This window comes from Halichoeres trimaculatus, unplaced genomic scaffold (assembly GCF_033239565.1).
Source record: "Halichoeres trimaculatus isolate MK-OKI-2021-1 unplaced genomic scaffold, fHalTri1.1 fHalTri1_scaffold_20, whole genome shotgun sequence".
NCBI lineage: Eukaryota > Metazoa > Chordata > Actinopteri > Labriformes > Labridae > Halichoeres > Halichoeres trimaculatus.
Window position 1 is genome coordinate 16,937,809 of NW_027437198.1, and position 6,394 is coordinate 16,944,202.

Genomic DNA, 6,394 nt, shown 5'->3' on the forward strand with positions numbered 1-6,394 from the left:
AGGTGCCTTGAGCAAGACACCAAATCGCTGACTGCTTAGGGCCCCAGCCTGATGACAGCCCCCTCATATTGACATCTCTGTATTGCTGCATTTCCACTGGATCCTCCAGCCTGTGTCTGTGTGTCATTTTTTACATTTGCCTCCATGAAAAGGTGATGAAATGGGTCCCTAACTGCGCTGTAAAAGCTTACACAACACTCTAACGTAAACCTTCAGACGCTGTCAGATGGTTGTGTGGACCCTGTAAATTGTTTTGCCCTGATGGTTATTATTATAACTATTGGTACTATTACTGTTATTAGTCTCTGCTCTGCAGCATAAACCTGTCATTTTCAGACAGTTCAACATTTCTGGAATTCTGAAGCTCGGCTTCGTATTCATATGTAGAAGTGAACAACCCTAACTTTGGACACGATTTATGACCTATGAGATTTGATTCCATGAAGATAAAACACATTTCCTGAATCCTTGAATCCTTTCCTCTGTCAGTCACTTTTACAAATCCAAACATGTTTTGGTACCTGTGTACATAAGACAGTCGCACTGGGCTGTGATCTTCTAAAGGAGTCTTTCTTTTATACAGAGTGTACATAAAGTATCTTTAAAATTTAAAAAGTACATTACAAAAGCAATTGATTAGATATTTTAATAAGATGTATTCTATGTACTCAGGGGTTATCAAAGTTAAAACACCACAACACGAGCTGTCCTGCTCCAGCATGCCCAAACCTGGCCCAGAATCGGATCAGATCGGTACAACCTTGGAGGGTAGTGGGACATTGAGTGGGAAGCAACCAAGATACACCTTAGGGAGCAAGGAGAAAAAATTCCCACCACCCCACTCAGCTCACTTGCTCTGACACAGACACGGTGAAGCAATAGAACTAAGTATGGTAAAGATCCTACATCCCGTCAGTCAATCTGTGCATGGCACAATAAATTTATGGAGACAGGGACTGTGTTGGATTTGGCCTGAAAAAAATGTTTGGACAAAGAAGACCACAGTGGAAAAAAAGTCAAACTGACCAAAGACATATGAGATGAAAAAAAGAAGAAGATTTTAGACTACCAGAGGGGGCGATTTTTTTAACCCCTTGACCGAGACTAACAGGTGTCTCATGAGCAGAGCTGTACTTTAGCATTGAGACACAGCCACTTACCTGTCTGTCACCAGTTTTTCTTATATTTACAGGGACACCAGCACTAGTAATAGTAACTGTAGCAGCAGTTTTTAAAGGGGGAGACACTTTTAACTTTGGGCTTTTAAAAAAGGTGGACACCTATCATTTGTCAATTTGGGAGGAATGAAGGGAACTTAAATCAGTGCCTGGCGCAGTGGTTGTAACACACACACTAATGAACAGGAGATTTTAAAGGGCAAGTTCATAAAATTCTGAAATTAAGAGGTCAATTATATTAACTTGGATTTTTGTAGATTGTCCAATCGTGATCATTTTATGAAGAGCAAAATCATTATCCCCTCATTTGAGAAACTGCAGCTCATCTGTGAAAATTTGTATATGGTTATCTTTTATTATCATATAAATTCCTTGAAGAGGATTGTTTGGTTTATTCACTTAAAGCTGAAAACTGAAGTCATATTTCATTACAAGATAATACCATACATTTCACAAAACACGACCAAACTTAAAATGCTGTATATTTTCACATATCAAACAGGATTTTGAAAGTAACATTATTAGAAATTGTAACTTTGGGTTCCGTCTCTAAACTTGCAACACTGAGACAGGCAGAGACTAATAAACAATAGGCCCATGAACTGACCTTCAAGCAGAATCTAAGCTAATCACCATGGATCGATCTACCTTTTCCTGGATCTTAAATCATTTTCTTTATTTTCATGAAATATCTAGACGTTTGAATCAAGATCTAAAATCACTTGAAATTCCCATCATTACATCTAGACAGACCAAGCTCCTGGTGGGATCACAGGCTACAGGATATGGACATGGATGTAAACTTCATACCTCTGTGTTAGTGTGTGAGCAAGTTGATGTTTAAGTGTTAAATGTATCACAGGTAGAAGTGAAACTAAACTCACAGCTTGGTGATAGTTGTCTCTGGCTTTTACTTCCCTATGCTGTAGACTGGCGCCAAGTTTACATGTGAAGTGCAAACACTGTCTGTCACTGGCCTTTCTGGGTTTTTAACTTCCATGCCTTTTTGTGTTCAAGAAAACTATATTTTATGTATTCTATATTTTTGTGAAGTGCAATTGATTGATGAATTGAAATGATTCCATTCATTTTTTTCACATTATTTTTTCATACAGTTTTAGAGTCTATATTTACAAAGTAAAGCAATGCAACATTAAAAGCACTGCAGGATTATTTGTGCCATCACAGCACGAAGCAGGAAGACACTGCAGCAGCTTATCAATGGTATTCCAAAGGGGACAAACAGCATAATTACTGTAATAATTCTGCACCTTAACCCCTCTTAATAATGCTTGCTCAAAGTCAGAATCGAAATGCACCTTCAGCAGAGGCTTGGGAAAAACTCTTGTTTACATTTATTTGCTGTTTTAGCCAGTTAGACAATCTCCTGACCAGACGGCTGTAAACTTTTATAATGACCTTAGTCAGTCTCAGATTTGACCGTGCCTTATTCCATAACACATTATTTTACAATTGATTTTAAATTAGATGACTTTGACATGTATATATCTTAATAAATTGTCATAAATCATAGCTCAGGCTGTGAAAGGAATTCCTTAAAAATGTGCTGCTGCTTCCTAAAACTCTTTGTCAGAGATTTTCCATGAAAAAGAATTTGACTCGTCTTCATTTCAGTCCCCTCAGCCAACATTTCCAGTTCTTTTCCTCGCGATGTGCCAGTTTAAAACCTGTGCAGCGTCCCTTGATTCTTCAGCGAGAATTTTGTGACACGTCTCTGCTGCCTTTCTTTCACCTTTTCAACCGACTGAAGGATATGGCATATGCAATGCGAAGATGTGATTATTCTCCGTAAGAACATTCAGTAATATGCAATTGTTCTGCAGATTTCATTTATTAAAGCTATTATATATGCAAATATTATTAACAACTGTAACACTTCAAGACCAAAATGGAGGGCAAAAAAGGCATAACTTAATAATAATGTGAACGAAAATCTGAGCTTTGATCATATCAGTTTAAGTCAAGTCACATAGTGTCTTTTTTCTTTTTCAATAATTTAATTTTTTAGATTTTACAGTTTTTCAGGCCAAGAGGCTGTTTTATTTAAAAATGCATTCAATAGGGAGTAATAAAAAAAAGGACCAGGCCATGACAGTCATCGATTGTGATGAGATTACTTATCAAGATGATCTAATTATTTAAGATCTTATTCAGTTTATTTAGCTCTAATTAAAGTCATATTGTTTGTTGTTTGTTTTTTTTTTTGTGCAAGACTTACAAACACTTTTCTCTTTCTTATTCTGCAGCAAAAATGCAGAAATTGCAGGGTTCTCTGACTTTATGGCTATACAGCTTGGCAATATGCTTTAATTAGATCCTGGTTAAATGTATGCAGTCAGGCTTTCAATACGTGTGTGTGTCTCAGGGATCAAACAAATTGTTCTGCTTGTAGGACCCGATGTGACCTCCTAACATGCTAAAGATAAAACCCTTGAAATTCTTACCCTCAGCTCAGAGCTTTGCGCTATGTCTGCCATGCATAGCTTCTTCAAAATCCAACCCTTTATGTGCATTTGTAAAGCTTAAAGACAAATGTACATAACCCTGTGCCCTTTAATTAAAGCCAGAATGTTTTTAGAGATGTTGAGGAGCATAATCATTATCTCCACAAATACAACATGTTTGGACTAAACTTCACAGCAGCAAAATGCTTTGCTTTATTGTGATCCAGTTTGACCCTCATTTGCCTAAACTAGATTTTACATCAAGGGATTGTTTCAGAGTTAAACAGTCCTTTTGAAGCATCGGTGTTATATTTGTATTGAACTTGATGAACTTCAACAGCAGCGATATAAACAATCACAAGGTGTCCATGTTTTTCAACCTTTTCATGTGACAAAAAAATAAATAGTTATTATGTAAAGACTTTTCTTCTGGATCTGTTTTGGTCACCACCATTCTGTGTGAGACATATGATATGGAGTGGTTTCATGGGTTATATGTAGGATGCTGCTTGGTTGTAGCTTATTTTGTCACCTTTTTGTCTATTTTTTATTTGGTGGTGAGCTGGAGTAGTGACAGTGAACTGATGGTGACTTTAGAGGAAGGAAAATCCTGAAAGAGACTATCAAGCTTGCCAAAGCCAACGGACTCTTTGGATTAAGTTCATTTCTTCCCAATGAGAAATTTTAATTGTGGGTTTAACAATTTTGTTCATATACATGATATTTAACATAAGCATAATAAAAAAACATCTGGATCTTGTATTTCTAAAGAGCTAAAGCTTATTATTTCATTTTAACTGAGTCCAGAGTTTTTGAGTTTGAAATCATAATTATCTTTTTTCAAAGAAGTATTTGAGCACACTGTAAAATTTAGGTCTCTTAAGTATTTCTACTTAATTAACATGCCACACCAGAACTTGAATTACAGTAGGACTGACAGGACTCACAGGTGGTTTATGGTATACACACTTAACAGTGGAAACTACAGCAGAATAGCTGTGAGTTTAGTTTCTATCATGTGCTTCCGAAATGAGGTGAATATGTTATTTCTATCAAAGGTACTGGAACTGAAACTTAATATCATTTTAAGTGTGTGTGTGTGTGTGTGTGTGTGTGTGTGTGTGTGTGTGTGTGTGTGTGTGTGTGTGTGTGTGTGTGTGTGTTAGCACTTGAGTGTGTTGTTTTGTGTCATTCTGAAGATCCGATCAGAGCTGGAGGTCGTACCAGGGAATGATGAGGTGGCGCTTTCCTCTCTTTCTTCTTCTTCGCCTCTTTTTCTTCCTGAAGGACGGCTTGCATTCCATCCTCTTCCCTGTAAAAAAAAAAAAAAAAAGGAACAGGCAGACACATGGATAATGTGAAGGTATCTGCAGTGTCTGTGTGTATGTGTCTGTGTATGAGAGAGAAAGAGAAAGAGGAGGAGTGAATTAGAGGCTTGCTTGGCCAGCTTCAGACTGTGCAACGTGTCTGCTGCTGGTGGATCAGATGGCAGAAAGCTGCTGCTCTGGGTCTCCCTGCAGCTCTTCTGCACCATAATGTCTGCCTTCTGCTTAATTACAGCTCACCTGCAGCCTGGCCGGCGCTGCACACAGTCTTCTGCAGGGGGGGAAACCAGAGCATCCCACATATAAACCTTTATTTGGACCGGGGGGGAAACTGCAGCCGCTTAAAAAAGGGCTTTTATTATTCAGAGCCAATAACAATCATAACGTCTGCAAACCCCACAATTGTGCAGGTATTTCAGGCAGAGGCAGCTTCAGCCAACTGCAGCCAGTCGTTAAAAAAATGCAAACATCTGGTTCACTCATAAGAGTTTTTTTTTTTTTTACCATTACCTGCTTGGCTCAGCCAGGTATCTATCCATCCATCTATCCATCTATCTATCTATCTATCTATCTATCTATCTATCTATCTATCTATCTATCTATCTATCTATCTATCTATCTATCTATCTATCTATCTATCCATCCATTCATCTATCCATCCATCTATCTATCTATCCATCTCTCTATCCATCTATCTATCTATCTATCTATCTATCTATCTATCTATCTATCTATCTATCTATCTATCTATCTATCTATCTATCCATCTATCTTCATTAAAGTAACACTTGATCCACCATCTAAATTCATTCCCATCAAATGAACTTAAAGCTCCTGTGATTATTTTTTTTAGCTTGCTATAAAACAAATGTGAAATTTAAATAAATGCACATACGTGAGATGCAAAAATAAAAAAAAAAAGATAAATAAATAAATGAAATTACAAAAGACAAGCAACATGAATGATCATTTCTTCTTTCTATTTTTACCATTCAAGAGACAAACATAAACGTGCCCAAATCAGCCATTTATCCTAAGGGGGCACTAAAATCTACTGAAGTAAAAGTCCCTTACTGGAGCTTTAACCAGAGTGTTGATTTTCTTTCTAAATTTTTTATGATCAGAGTATTACTCTGAATTGAATATCTTTTAGTCCTTTTTCCACTGCTCACTTTAGACTCTTTTGCTCAATTATTCCAAGAAAAATGTGAAACATTCAACTAGTTCAGCTCCTAAAATCACGGGAGTGCAGTTTATCCGCCAGTTGCAGTTTTGGTGAAACTGGCAAATAGGTTGCATGGGTCAGTTGTAACGCATGGCCTTTTGTTTTTACTGCTCTACTCAGAGAGACCAAGCGGCTAGTCGTTGGACTGTATTGTGGGTAATATACAGGAATTGATTACAAACAAAATAAAAGCAAGTTAAA